The following is a 14,840-nucleotide window of genomic DNA, read 5'->3' as shown; positions in this document are numbered from 1 at the left end:
GCTCCTTTCACGTAGGAATGTGCATTTAAGGTGCCTCCGTGTCTTTTCATGGCTTGATAGCTCATTTCTCTTTTTTTTTTTAGTGCTGAATAATAGTCCATCGTCTGGATGTCCCACAGTTTATTTATCCATTCACCTACTGAAGGGCATCTTGGATCACTTTTAATTGTCTCTCTGGTCTTCTCTGATGGGAAGTAGACAGTAAACAAAGCCAGCTGCTGACCTCTGACCTCTCTGTGAATTGCCTGGAAGAGGGGGTGTTGCCGCCCGGATGCTTGTGCCGTGTTGTCCCCCAGTTCCGAGAGCCCTGGACTGTGCAGGACGTTGCTCCAGGACGATGCAGCCTTCTGTTCAGGGAACACCTGAAACACTTCGCGTGGAAACCATCCCCACAGCGGTGACACACTGCGGAGTTGGTGATGGGCGACAGGGAGAAGGATGGCCTCGGGCTGTGGTCTTCTGGGGTCCGAGGGTGCGCACCCCAGTCCAGAGGCGGTGCAAGGCCCTCGCTGGGTCCCTCGGGAAGTCTGTGTGCCTGTCCAGCCAATGTGCCTTTGCCCACACCACTTAATTTTCCTTTCAGAGACAAGACCAGTAATTCTTAACCTGGGCTTAGAACACGTAGAGTGTCATGGGGTCTGTAGCTATTTCAGAATGCCGCCAAATTCTCCAAACGCAACCCACACACTGCATTTTTGAGAGTGAGCTCTGCCCCTGGACTCAGCAGTAGGATTGACGCTCAGGGCCCTGAGCCACGTTCTGAAGCAGAGCCCCGCCCGGAGGTTCTGGTAGCCAGCTTGGGGGCTGCTTGGACCTGGACCCGGTCCGTTCACCCCTGTGCTGCAGCCTCACCGCTAGGCCTTCATTTCCCCATCTGTAAATGACATGATTTTGGATCCTTTTCATCTTGACATTCAGAGGATAGTACTGGGTCAGGGTCTACAAAAGATTGCTGTAAAATCTGGAATAGTGCATCTTATTCTTGCCGAGCAAAAAGGACAAAGTCCCAGTCATGCCCCAACCCGGGGCGCATGGGCCCCTCGTGTCGGTGTCCGCGTCCCGCAGCCGGCGGGCACTCTCTGCTGGCCTCCACAAGTCTCAAGTGGAGCTGAATGGACAGACAGGCCCACCAGGCGGGCCAGGCCCGCCACCCTGCTCCAGTCTCCTCTGTGCTCCTGATGTGGAACCACGCGGCCCTGGGCGTCGGCTGCCACCAGGGAGACAGACAGAAAGCCAGTGCTTCTTTGAGAGAAACGCTCAGATTTTGTATATGTTCGTCTTTTCTCTCTTCTCATCTAGTTGATGGTGATCATGGTGGGATCCAGGGAGTGGGGCACACGGATTAAAGGGTCTTGTCGTGGGTGAGGTCTTGGCGGGGTCTGTGATGGAGCGGGGGCCTGGAGTAGCTGTCTCTCCTGCACGCCCGTGTTCCTGGGCCCTGTCATCTCAGGAGCTCCTCATGTTGTAAACACGGAGGGGCCCAGAAAACTTCTGTCTGTATAGGGGCATCTGTGAATAAAATGCTTATTTTCTAATTTCATTTAAAAGTAGGAGTAGTAAACCCATTGCATGTTACTCTAAATCACTGTACTTTCCAAAATGAAAAACTGTCATATGTTGCTTTGGTTAAAGTATACCCACCCCCACCCCCCCCCCCCAAAAAAATGTAGTTGGAATAGGGAAGATTATTTGAATAGCTTTTGTTTTTTTTGTTGTTTTTTTGTTTTGTTTTTGGCCTCACTGCGCAGCTTGCGGGACCTTAGTTCCCTGACCAGGGGTTGAACCCAGGCGCCGGCAGTGAAAACACTGGGTCCTAACCACTGGACGGCCAGGGAATTCCCTTTAATAGCTTTCTGATATAATTTTGGAGGTTTTATTTGATACGACACTGAAACCCAGCAAATGGTCATGTGGTGATGGTCACTGGCAGCGTGCGTCCTCCATTGGGTCACAGGTGTTTCTTCTCAGCTGTATTCGACCCACTGGTCTTTCTTGCCCTGTAACTGGACCTTTTACCTGTGTTGGATTTTGCAGCATTGTGCATTGGCAGTTGGTCAACTGTGGTTTGCTCAGTTATTTCCGTCTTCCAGATGCTGATGTATTTTGTTTTGCTACTTTTGTTTCTGTTACCACCAGTCTCATCAGAAGAGCCTTTAAGCCGTCAAAAGCTATCTGCTCATGGCATTTTCCAAAATTCTAATATTTGACCAAATGCTTGAATTTTAGCGTTGGCAATAAAACAGGTCAGGTGCTGGGACTTCCCTGGCGGTCCAGTGGTTAGGACTCTGAGCTTCCAGTGCTGAGGGCCTGGGTTCGATCCCTGGTTGGGGAACTAAGATTCCGCATGCTGCACATCGTGGCCAAAAATCAGTAAATTAGGTCAGGTGTTTTCCTTGAAGTGGCAGTCTCATTTTGTTCATTTTCTAGAAACAGTCTGCCAAATACCCTCGTTTGTAGAGTTTGTATATCAGTCATTCTTCCATATAAAAATGCTTTTGCTGGAGACAGCTGTTATTTGGTACACAGCAGAAATGCTTCATGTACATTTCACATTTTGTTACATAGAATATGAAAAAGACAAGTACGGAAAGGCTTGGTATTTAATGAAATTAATAATTCATTAATTAATGGTTCATCATGGAGGTTCTTAAGCAAATTGGACCATCACCTTTGCATCATGAGTGCAAATATCACCCCAGCTGAAAAGGCAGTGCTGCTATGAAAAAAGTTTCAAAAGGGCTGCGGGAATTCCTAAGGGTCCTTGGACCACATTTTGTAAACAGCTGTACTAAGCTCTTCAACCTGTATGAGAAATCATAGTTGAACAACTCAAGTCAGCCTACATGCTTATCGGTCTCTCCAAATTCCACAGCCTTAGGAGAATCCGATGGTGTCCATGACCTCTCCCTAGTGTGTAAGCTCACGAGTTCGTGTGCATTTTCAGAGGGCTCCTGATTTGGTGGACCCTTGGTAGTAAGCACCCCTCCTGTAGTTCTCACAGAAATGTGAACATCGCCCCCCCCCCCTTTAAAGTAGGTCTGTGCATGTCTTCTGGCGCATGCTCACAGACTCAGCACACATCCTCAGCTGTGTGTCGGTGCCCTAAGCTGGTTCCCCTTCCTTTGATTTCCTCTTTGGGTGCAGACCGGCAGCAGAAGGCAGTGCTGTGCGGCCGGGCTTCCTGTGTGCCAGCCGCTCTTGGGGGTGTGGACTCTGCCCCCGGGACAGGTTGCTGGGCGAGGTCCAGCCCACTCCTCTGGCAGCACACAGCCCTTCCCTGGGCCTCATCCAGTTTCCTTGCGTAATTCTTCCGGCTGAGACGCTGCCTCCAAACTGACGGTGCATCTCATAGTTTTAGACCCTGATTCTCTTGGATCATTTGAACCATGTAGCTTCCTCTTGGGTCACTTTGGTTTTGTCTTCTGTAGTTCAGCCTGGTCACTTGATCTAAAAATCTCTTTGTTTTTCCAAATTTTGCAGACCTTTTAAGATGATCTGGATTGCAATGACTCGAAATATATCGTTATACGTTTGCTGGTTTGGAGAACTTTTTAAAGTTATGGAGTTCTGTATACTCAACTTTTATTAGTCTTCTAAAAAATTGCTGTCTCTGAATTGACTGTGAAGGGACCTTGAGACTGACGTTCTAATAATGCTGGGGCCGATCTGCTTTAATTGGAAATGAGGACGCTGGGCCTTTTCCCAATAACTCAGTAACCTCCTGGATGTAACTCCGCAGGCCGTTTACTATGAAACTCTGATGTACAACCCGGTAAGCATCTTTAATGAAGTTCTTTATCATAAAACATGATTCCTGTATATGAAAGTGATCTTTTTCAGGTTTTATTGAGATGAGGAGGGGAAAATACTCTTAACTGTCTGTCAGAGATATTTTTGTATCAGGAGGGGTCTCCTGATTAGTGAGAGGAGTACGGCAAGCTTGGTGGAGTCGAGGCCCTTTGTGTCCAGGGATGCGGAAGCCGGTTGGATCGTAGTCTGAGAGCGTGCCTGCGCTGGGGACAGCTGGGCCAGGAGCGCCTCACCCTGCGGCGGGCCCTGCCCAGCGCTTTCTGCTCTGGACTGGCTCCTGCTCTGTGGGCTGTGGCTTTGCTGGATCTGTGTGACCACAGCTGTGTGTCAGGACCCACTGCCACTTTTGACACACTGTGGTTGGAGCTTGCCTTATTTTGGGCCCTCAGAATTAAATCAGTCTGTGCCATAACTTTCTTGGTGATTCTTTTTTGGCATAAACTTCAAACTCATGCAGATCAGAATGGTAGTTCTCACTGTCTGACGTATTTCCTTTTATTTAGTAAATATTTAGCATCTGTATGTGCAAGATGCCATGCGACACTCAGCTGGATTTCCAGCACGAAGAGTAATGGCCTAGCTGGGCTGCCTCCTGCCCATCAGCCCTGGACCAGCCACTCCCCCTTTTAATGCGTACAGGCCCCTTGGGGTGGGCGTTCTCACTTTGCCTGCAGAAGGAAGGTGGAGTCTCGTGTGTGCGTGGGACTCCGGCAGCTCCAGCGGGTGCTCTTCATGAGGCTGTGACGTCACCTGTGAGCACGAGTGACTCTCAAGGCATTTGAGTCTCGCAGAAAGATGTCAGACTCACAGAGAGACCCCCTAGAAGCACCTGTGAGAAGGAGGTGTGTGGGAACGGGGAGACTGTTTCTCTTGTGGATCGAGCTTGCCCACGGCTCTACTGAGGAGGTAGCTTTGGGTGGGCTTTGAGTAATAAGTATAATTAGAATGAATGGCTGTGGTGTTTAAAAAAGGGCTTTCGGGTGAAGGAATCAGTGAGTCTGGAGCTGCAAGTCCCGTGTGTCTAAAGGTTGGGGCGCAGGTGAGGTTGGGCCGCCAGACCAAGGGGTGTCTTGGAAGGGGGGCGGGGAGGAAGCCCAGCGAGCGGGCGCAGACCCATCTCCGAGGCTGCTGTGGGACTTGGGAAGTGGGGAACCAGACCCTCAACTCGGTACCTGGAGGGATGGCAGTGTCGCTGCAGAGACGGGGGACACAGAGAGAAGGGGCTGATGGGAGGCGCTGTGTTTGGGCACGAGGGACTTGAGGTGCCGGAAGGAGGGTGACTGGGATGCCCAGCAGGCAGCGGAGGCCGGGGGTCCCCCATGGGTGCGGGTGTGTGCGCACTGGGAGAAGGGTGGGCAGGAGGAGGGGAGATAAACAGAGCAGACCACCAACCACCAGAAGCGCCCTAGCGTAATGTAGTAGTCTTCAGCGGGCAGGTTTGCTTTTTATAAGGTAAAAAATTAAAAGAACATCCATAAACGTGATTTCTCCACTGTAAGCAGTAGGTTCTTTGAATGGATGATGGGTGGTCGTCTGGGTCACGTTCCTGTTCTGGGAAGTAAGGTGCCTTATGTTCTAATCTGTACATTATTACGTATTTAAACCTCGTAGTAAGCATAGCTCACATGGACTTCGTGTTCCTTTTTTTACTAGCAATTTTTGGGTTTTTAAATGGTCTGAAGAACCAGTAACGATGTGCTTTAGACTGAAGCCTCCGCAGAAGAATCCAAGAAGTGTGGTTTAATTTCTAGACATTAGTGGTGAGGCTTAAGCAGCTTGGAACCCCCAGGTACTGGTTGCTGTTTGCTTCAACTTGAAATGGGTTTGTACTCTTTATCAAGCACCTCTCTGCCTCCTGTAAAGCTCCTGTAAAGCTGACTTCCTTCAGTTTTGGGGAGTGTGAAGGGTGAGACCAGGTGAGCCAGAACACAGCAAAACTAGTGAACGCAGCACTCGCAGGCAGCTAGGACCAGAGGCCTGAGAGCTCCGCCCCGAGGCCTGGAGACTGCAGGTTTGTCGGGACCTCCCCTGGGCTGCCGTGCCAGGTGGCGCGGGTGGCCGCAGAGCAGAGCACACTGGGCCTCCAGTCCCCACGGCTCTGCTGGGGCTGCTTCGGACCTTTGGGGACGTCCCTTTTCTCATTCAGTTGGCACAGTTATGCGTCACCAAGAACAGATGTTAGTTTTTGCAGAGCCGTGTGGATTAAGGTACACTTTCACTCCTTCCCCGTGATGCCGGCTCGAGCGGAGCGGGCACCAGAATGGCTGGACGGGGGTGTGGAGCGGGGTGGGGGTCCGGCCTCGGGTGCCTCTGCCTGACTGGAGCTTGGGCACCACTGCCTCTCGGGTCTTCACAGTTGCTATGGGAGCATTTTGTGGGTTCCTTGGCTTTAAACTTTGTGAGTTGGGGACAAGGGAAGGACTCCGTGGACAGGAAGGTGCCCGGGTCACATGGGTGAGGGCGACGGGGAGGGTCCCCGGCAGGGATTCGACACGGGCTCACTCAAGGCGGTTTCCTTTCTTCTGCAATGGAATTGCTTAGCATCTGTTTCCGGTGTTCCTCTTCTCTGACTTGGTGTTCAGAAGAAAGCAGCCCTGGGCAGTTTTCTGCTCCAGGGGTTTGATGGTTCAGAGGCGCGGGCTCCGGGCTCCTCGGCGGCCCTGCACACAGGGCCGTCGACGGGCCTGTTTGCGTCGTCGGGTCGGCGCTGGCGGTCTGTCCTCCCGGAACTGGCCCTGGTGCGCTGTATTAAGGCGCACTCAGACTATTCAGCCTCACTCCTTGCCAGACGCCCCCTCTGTCCCAGGGCCCTGCCCGGCACACGCCATCGCGTTCGGTGGTCCTGTCACCTCAGTCTCTTCTGCTCTTCTGTGACCTGGGCACTTTCGAGGACCACCAGTGCGGTGTTTCTTAGAGAATGTCCTCCATGTGGGTTTCTCTGATGTTTTCTCCTTAGACGGGGTTGTGGTTTGGGAGGCAGATGACCACAGAGGAGAAGTGCCTGCTCATCGTGTCCAGTCGGGGTGCTGGCTGGCCCCGCGCCCGCCTGGGTGAGGAATGCCTGCAGTCCCGTCGGGGTGGAAGCGTCTCCAGGCTTCCATTTTACGAAGTGTTCATTGCATCATGTGAGAACGTCTGAAGCGTTTGTTTTGCTTGATGTCATCTATGCTGTCAAGACTATTATTTTCTTAAATGAACGTTTTGTCACTTGGGAAAGGATCTGCTTTCTCCACCCACCAGAGGTAAGAGGTAAACTGTTTCAGGTCACGACTTGCAGTTTTATCACTATTATTTGTGTCCTGAAGTTCTTTCAGAAATACTGTTCCCTGGCAGGTACCTTTTGGGATTACAGTGTCAGCAGCTCTGAGCCCCCCTCCCCGAATTGCAGCCCTCCTTCTGGGGGGGCCATCTAGACTACACCATGGTCTCAGAGAGCCTCGCCCTGCCCGGGAGCTGTGCTGTGCTGTCACAGCCCAGGAGAGAGGCTGGGCTGCGCGCGTCCAGAGTGGCTGTGTGTGGCTGTGGCCTCTTGGGCAGGCCTTCCTGGGGTGGGGGGTGGGGTGGCTGCCTGGCACGCTGCATCTGGGGAACCGGCTGTGCGGCTGTGACGAGGCGGACAGGCTCTGTGGACTGTCCTGCTCGTCACACTGTTAACAATGCGACGCACTGCTTTGCTGTACAGCAGACATTAACACAACGTTGTAGATCAACTACAGTTGAATAAAGTTTTAAAAAATGTGACTTTCTAGGGCTTCCCTGGTGGTGCAGTGGTTAAGAATCCGCCTACCAATGCAGGGGACATGGGTTCAAGCCCTGGTCCGGGAAGATCCCACATGCCGCGGAGCAACTACGCCCGTGCGCCACAACTACTGAGCCTGCGCTGTAGAGCCCGTGAGCTACAACTACTGAGCCCGTACACCACAACTACTGAAGCCTGCGCTCCTAGAGCCCATGCTCCACAACAAGAGAAGCCCGCGCACCGCAACAAAGACCCAACGCAGCCAAAACTAAATAAATAAATTTATTAAAAAAAAATAAAGTCCCACATTATGTTTTCCAATCAGTAAGGGCTTTACTTCAACAACTATAATCCGAGAAATAGGAGAGACCCCGGCAGCCTCTTTGCTGCTTTTGCTGACAAATACGACTGTGTTCCTTAAGTTTTTAAAGTCGATTGAGAGCTTAGAGTGACTTCTCTCCTTAAATAAGATTGGTTAAGTGTTTTTTATAATTTTTTAAATTACTTATCTATTTTATACGTATGAGTGTCTCTATGTGAATCCCAATCTCCCAAGGATTGGTTAAGTATTAAAATTTACCCTCCATGGTTTGTCGATGCAGGTTTGGGGCCCAGGTGGTAGCTCGGGGGATACGACAGCTGCCTGTTAAGTGGACCGGTGTCCCCGTGCGTGATGGCCTGGAGGAGGGCTTCCTGTGACACGGATGGGCAGCGCCACCGCCGCAGGGGGTGGTCTTCTTTCCAGGCTGTGGTTGGTAGGCTGTACCTAAAGCGAATGTAATTGCTGAGGAGTGAAGACCCGGTCCTTTGGTTTTGTTTTCTTGTCGGGACTGGTCGCTCTGCCTCCTTTCTCGCCACGGAGGGCGGCCCTCGGCCAGCCCAGGACACGCGGGCCCTTCCGAGCTTCCCTGCCGTGGGTGGGGACTTCTCCATCTCCCGGCCGGCGGGGATGGCTCTGCTGGGTTCCGAAGGCTGAGACCTTGCAGTGCGAGTGCCACCTGCGTTGCCGTAGCTGCCATGGTCGCTGGGAAAGTTCTTGGTCCTTGTGTCTGTAATGGTGCCATCTACTCAGGCGTTCTGGGTCTCGGCCATGGAGAATTGGAATTTCTTAGAAGCTTCTCTCGGAACCTGTTTTCAAAAAAGCTACAGCAGAAGGATGATAGAAAGGTTTTGTTTATACGATGTTCGCTTCAGGGCTGCCTACAAAGCATTTAGTTGGTGTTTTCTCAACTCAGTGGTCTGATTAAAAAATAATGAAGAGATAAAAGTTTATAGATAGCATAAAACATCTGTTTTTTTTTGTTGCTTAATAGCTGGGAGTTAACTGCATTTCTGCAGGCAGAATTGGGGGTGGCTTTGGGTGCTGTCGCCTTCCCTTACTTGGTTCATCTCTTGCTGGAAACCAGCCCGACTTCCTGGGAAGGGGGGTCCCCACCATGTGGACGGCTCCGGCCACGGTAATTCCCACGTCACACGCTTCCCTGGTGCTGGAGGACGTGAACACGGGACTCTTTGCTCTTTTTGTGAAGACTGATGGGCAGACAAGTCCCGAGTTTCCTTTTTACGGCCTGGAAGCTCTCTTCTCTCTTACAGACTCTGCCGTGAAAAGCTACCTCTTGCTGTGCACTCATGTATATGTGCTCACGTGTGTGCTCACACACAGGCACTCGCATATATGCCAGCCAACTCCTCACTGACCTTCCCTGCTTCTGACCACCACGGGGCTGTCGTTAGGATTGAATTCTCTTGATATTAAATGTGGGTTACTGTAAAATGTTGTAAGATCAGAAGGCCACCTGATTGAGGTAAAAGGGAGGGAAAAAATCGTTCCCTGTCCCTTTCTAATTTTTAAAATTTTTATGTTTTATTTCCCCCCCAGTGTGATTGAGACGTAATTGACGTGTGTGTGTGTGTGTGTGTGTGTGTGTGTGTGTGTGTGTGTGTGTGTGTGTGTGTGTGTGTGTGTGTGTGTGTGTGTGTGTGTGTGTGTGTGTGTGTGTGTGTGTGTGTGTGTGTGTGTGTAGATAGGTGTTGTGTTCTGGATCTCAGCTCGATTTCGATACAGAGCCGAGCCTCACACCTTAGCCTCACTGGCTCAGAACAACGTCAGAGCAGGTGGCCTCCTGCACATGAGGGGAAGATGTTGCAGGCAGGACTCGCCTGCTTCCTGAGGTGTGCTTGGCCTTCTGTCCTGCGTGCACCGGCAGCCCTGCAGCCTGCAAGGCTGTGCCTGGTGACTCCCTGACCCTTGCCGACAGGCTTTGTGTTTGGCTCAGAGCTAGATTTGCAAACGGGTCCAGCCGTGGGGCCGGTCCCTCTGTAAGCTCCCCCATCCCAGGGTCTGAGGGTGTGGGACAGGCCTCAGCTTAGAGAATACTCTCTTTCCGGAGGGGGGAGTTCAGGACTCAGGACAGAGGAGGGTGCTTTAGATTCTTTCGGTGGAGCACCTCCCTCCACGGGAGCGGAGATCCTGCAGGGTGCTGGCGGGTCTGACCACGGCCCCCTTTCCCCGTGGCTGCCGAGCAGGGAGGGCGGGCAGGAGGAGGATGGAGGCAGCTCTCCAGGGTCAGTGCGGTCCACGCACGTGCCCACTTCGTGTCGGGTCCTTGACCCTCGTCCGTGGGGCTGTCCACCCGCTGCACCTGGGCTGTGCTGCTTCTGGTGCACCGCGTTCCGTGGCGACTCTGTCACTGCAGACACACAGTCATCAGCAGGTGTCCACAGAGCGGGACGCGAAGGTTTGGAATCAGGCAGAAAGCGGCTCTCAGAAAGGGCCGATGCAGTGCCGTCTCGTCCCCGCTGTTCCAGCAGAGGTGGTGACGTCCGTGGTCCCTCAGGAAGCAGTAAGGGGAGGGCTCACTGCTGGCAGATTTCTGTTCTGTTGAACCTTTCGTCCGCAGACTAATCCTTTCCTCTGTGGCTGCTCCCCGCTCCCATTCCCGGAGACCTTGGTCCTCAGCCTGTCTCGGACCTGAGCACCATGGCGTCTTTTTTGCCTTAGGTCATAGGTATGCATTTCCAGGGGGCAGAGGCTGCTGGCCCGTCTCATTTAGCAGCTGCCCAAAGAGAAGAGAACCAGAACGGGGGTGGTCCCAGGAGGGAGGGCTGGGCTTGTGCGGCCCGCGTGCCCCCTTCCCTGGGAGGGAGCATTTCCTGAGGTGGTCGTTCTGGATTGACTGTTGCACCTCTGCTCTGCAAGGCAGGAGGTGAGCGCCGTCTGTGACTTCCCGCTTTTCTGCTCCTAAACAGAGCAGTAGGGGAAGACAGGCTGTGATTACAGGTCCTGCAGTTTTATAAATTATTGTGGGACTGAGCACAGCAGGTTTGGGGAATCAATCGTGGGTTTCTATGTTAAGTTAGGGGAAGTTTGCTCATGGGTAACACTTGTAATCTTAAACGGAGGCGGGGGAGTATTGATTCAGTGTTTGGCTGGAGACCCGATGTTGGGGGCTTGTCTTTAGTTTTCTTTTGTTTTTAGTTTCTTTTAAACTTTCTTTTAGTTTTTCTTTTAGCGTATCAGTATTATCTAAATTTTTGCAAGAAAAACATGCTGCTCACATTATGGTTGTTTAAAAAAAGACAGACCCTGCCGCACCCCTCTTCCTGTCCCCCAACCCCTGAGCCCGGAGCCTGGACTGTGGTGCAGGGGGACGGGGGTCAGAGTCAGGCCTGAGTTAGTGTGTCCATCGAATGTGTTTTAGTAACTTTTGTTAACTGTTTTAAAATAACTGACAGTGGTATGAAAGGTGAAAATCCGGACAGGAAACAGTTATTTGACAGGGCATAGTTGAATAAATACATGGCCTTGTGTGTGATTTTTTTTTTTTAAATAAATTTATTTTTATTTTTTTTATTTTTGGTCTTTGTTGCTGCGTGCGGGCTTTCTCTAGTTGCGGCGAGCGGGGGCTGCTCTTCATTGTGGAGTGCGGACTTCTCATGCAGTGGCTTCTCTCGTGCGGAGCACGGGCTCTAGGCGCACGGGCTTCAGTAGTTGTGGCGGGCTCAGTAGTTGTGGCTCGCGGGCTCTAGAGCGCAAGCTCAGTAGTTGTGGCTCATGGGCTTAGTTGCTCCGCGGCATGTGGGATCTTCCTGGACCAGGGCTCGAACCCGTGTCCCCTGCATTGGCAGGCGGATTCTTTTTTTTTTTAAATTAGTTCTTTTTAAATTTATTTATTTATTTATTTATTTATTTTTGGCCGTGTTGGGTCCTCGTTTCCGCGCAAGGGCTTTCTCCAGTTGTGGCGAGCGGGGACCACTCTTCATCACGGTGTGCGGGCCTCTCACTGTCGCGGCCCCTCCCGCTGCGGAGCACAGGCTCCAGACGCGCAGGCTCAGTAGTTGTGGCCCACGGGCCCAGTCGCTCCGCGGCATGTGGGACCCTCACAGACCAGGGCTCGAACCCGTGTGCCCCGCATTGGCAGGCAGACTCTCAACCACTGTGCCACCAGGGAAGCCCCGGCAGGCGGATTCTTAACCACTGTGGCACCAGGGAAGCCCTGGACTTATGTTTTAAAGACTGCACTTTTTATTTCTTCGTTAGGCTGTAAGGCAGGGACAAACTGTTGATTTCTAGCCTTTGAGAGCCCTGGTGTGCAGAGGCTGAAGTAACAGATTGCTTTCAGCTTTGCCTGGGCCTCCTCTGCACTGGGCACTGTCTGAAGCATTTGGGCCAGCTTGCTGGGTTCCAGGGGCCGGAGGAGGTGGGTCAGAGCAGGGGACCTCTGCCTACTGCTGCCTTCCTGGTCCTCCACAGTACTGCTGCACAGCACTTGGACTTGAAAGGTCTTGAGTTGTCTGGGGGAAGAGAACAGACACGGTATGAGCACCGCTGGGAGGCCACGGCCCAGAGAGCTTGCGTGGCTGCATTGTGGTCACCAAGTGAATGACCCAGGCCGGCCGACAGTATGCCCTGAGCTCAGTCTTCTCCCCCGACCCTGTCACATCCATTTGTGGGGCTGAAAAATGTTCACTAAACACTGGATGATAACGTGAGTAAATATGGGGTGTGTGTGTACGTACATACATGTATACTGACAAATATCCTCCAGGCTGAACTTGACTAGCTGAAGGCCATTCGTTTCTTGCCATGAGAGTTCTGAAGGTCTGGCTCTGTGGACCGTGTGTCCTGACGAGCCTGTGGGCAGGGTTCAGTCTGGTTGGGACAGGGGCCGAGGTTGTCCGGAGGGCCCCTCGGACCCTCGTGTGCAAGCAGACCGTGGGGGCCGTGCTTCGGGCCCTTCACTGTGTGCAGTTTCAAACTCGAGTCCCGCTGGCCACACTGGAGCGAGTCCGTGGTGTGGGCGCTCGGCAGTTGAGGGTAGCGGATCTGGGTTCAGGTGCGGTTTCCCCTTTGCCGGAAAGGCTTCTCTGGATACATCCTGAGGCTGCTTCACATGGAACCAGCTGCCAATGCAGAGGAGCTGTGGAGATTAGACAGACAGGACCGGGGGCGGAGGGGCTGTGGGCAGGCGTCAGCCATCTCTTGGAAGCCGGGGCTCTGTGCTGAGTGTCCCCGATGGGCCTCGGCGCAGGATTAAGTCCATCTTTCTATTAGAGTTGGAAGCGGGTCACCCCATGGAGTCCTCTCACCTGGTTTATAGGCCGAACGCTTGTCCCGTGTGGCTTTTTGTTGATGGCTTGGGGTTGTGGGTCGTGCAGCGCGAGAGACGCTGCTCCTTCAGGCCGCACGCCCAGGCGTGTTGGCAGTTTCTTGGCGGGTTTCTTCCTGCAGTGCCTGCTTTTTAGGTTGATGACTTGCCCTCTGTTCGGAGCTGGGCCCTGGGACCCGTCAGTGCCGGGCCTGGCGCGTCTGTGCTGAGCTCTCCTCTGGAGCCCGCGCAGGGGAGCTGCGGGCATTTGTCACTAGGGGGACGTTTTGGGCCAGAACCTCACAGCCTCTCTCCTCCTTTAGACACCAGGCCTCGTGTTGGTCACTTGGCGTGGAGACTGGCGGGCGTGTTTGCCGGGTTCTGTGCTCCTCCCTGGAAAGCACACTGGGTGGCACCTGCAGCGTCGGTTCAGTGCCCTGTTCACGGCCGTGGTCATCTTCTCTGGATTGCCTGCTAGTGAGCCCGTGTGCACCGGGTCGTTGCCTTTCAGCAGAGACGGCTTTGGCTTCCAGCACACATGCTGACTCTCCACCACCCAGAGCACCTCCCTCTGGGGCCCCCGAGGACACAGGTGTGGCCACGAGGGCCCTGGAGTAGCCCGTGGCCCGGCCCTGGAGGTCGTGGCACTCGAGCAACCTGGGAGCAGAGGAGCTAAAACCGCATTGGCGTTCTGCACCTGGGGTGCCAGAAATAACATCTCTTCATAGTGAATTTCTTGGTAGAAAGGAGGAGTTTTTTATACACCCATTTATATTTGGACTTGAATTGAGTAGTTTGGAGATGCAGAAAATAGAGTGTTTGGTGAATAAAGATGAAGGTGTATGTTTTTGCGCGATGAGGAAACTGTGAAATGGCAAGTGTCTGTAGCAGGTCATTTCTTTCTAAATTTTTTGTTTTTTGATGAATACTTCTTGGGCAGTTATTGAAAACAATTACAACGTGAGTGGAACAAACGACACCTCGTTTGCCCTCCACCTTGGGTCCCACTTCCTTAGGCGTGAGTGCGCACACCGCACAGACACCTGGGCCAGCAGTGATGGAGCAGCCTGCCCTGCTCAGAGGCCGAGCGTCTGGAGCACTTGGTCAGCGCGTCCAGGCTGTGCCTGTCCGGTCTGGCGGCCTCCTAACCCCACGTTCAGTTTTCAAGTCATATCGAGAGCCCCGTTCACTGTTGACATTTGATCTGTTTTTTTTTTTTTTTAATCCTATAAATTTTTCATTTCACTTAGAAACTGGTAGTCTTCCTATGTGCCCCGCCGACTGCAGGCGCTCCTTGAACTGCCTCATGGCTAGTGTGGGGCAGGTGTGGGAGCTGCCCCACCTTCCTGTAACCAGTCAGAAAGGCTTTCCAGACATGTCCTGCCTTTGCCCGTTTTGGGGCCAGCTGTTTTAAGGACACTGGTGGGCACGGATGAGCCCACGCGTTGAGTCTCTCTCTGGGGGTTGGTCATTGTCAGGGAGCCCCAGGGTTCTCAGTGATGCTGTTGAGTGAGCACCGCCACCCCACCCGGGTCTGGGCTTGGCTGTGGCTACACGGATGCCTTGCCACTCCTGGGTGCCATGCACGCCCTTCATGATGATCTGGTTCTGAACGGACTTTCAACTTTACACAATCCTTCCCCACCCACTACCCTTCCCAGAAAACATGCACAAAAGGAAAAAAACCAAAACAGTGCCTGAGA

General features: G+C 52.8%; 1 protein-coding gene across 12 annotated transcripts in view; it reads left to right on the top strand.

Annotated features, from left to right (window-relative positions):
* ANKRD11 (ankyrin repeat domain 11) overlaps positions 1–14,840 on the top strand; it is a 164,886-nt gene that overhangs the window by 76,177 nt on the left and 73,869 nt on the right. For 4 of the 12 annotated variants that reach the window (XM_036833919.1, XM_036833909.1, XM_036833921.1 and 1 more), the window contains exons 3-5: positions 84–1,305; positions 3,481–3,772; positions 6,767–7,052. The exons of 3 other annotated variants lie outside the window; for them this stretch is intronic. The gene's annotated coding sequence lies outside the window, so the exon portion shown is untranslated. The remainder of the gene's footprint in view (positions 1–83; positions 1,306–3,480; positions 3,773–6,766; positions 7,053–14,840) is intronic. 5 more of the 12 variants (XM_036833910.1, XM_036833911.1, XM_036833912.1 and 2 more) reach the window with 4 other exon arrangements.

The sequence above is a fragment of the Balaenoptera musculus genome, chromosome 19 (genome assembly GCF_009873245.2).
Source record: "Balaenoptera musculus isolate JJ_BM4_2016_0621 chromosome 19, mBalMus1.pri.v3, whole genome shotgun sequence".
NCBI lineage: Eukaryota > Metazoa > Chordata > Mammalia > Artiodactyla > Balaenopteridae > Balaenoptera > Balaenoptera musculus.
This window is presented reverse-complemented; position numbering and strand designations above follow the sequence as displayed.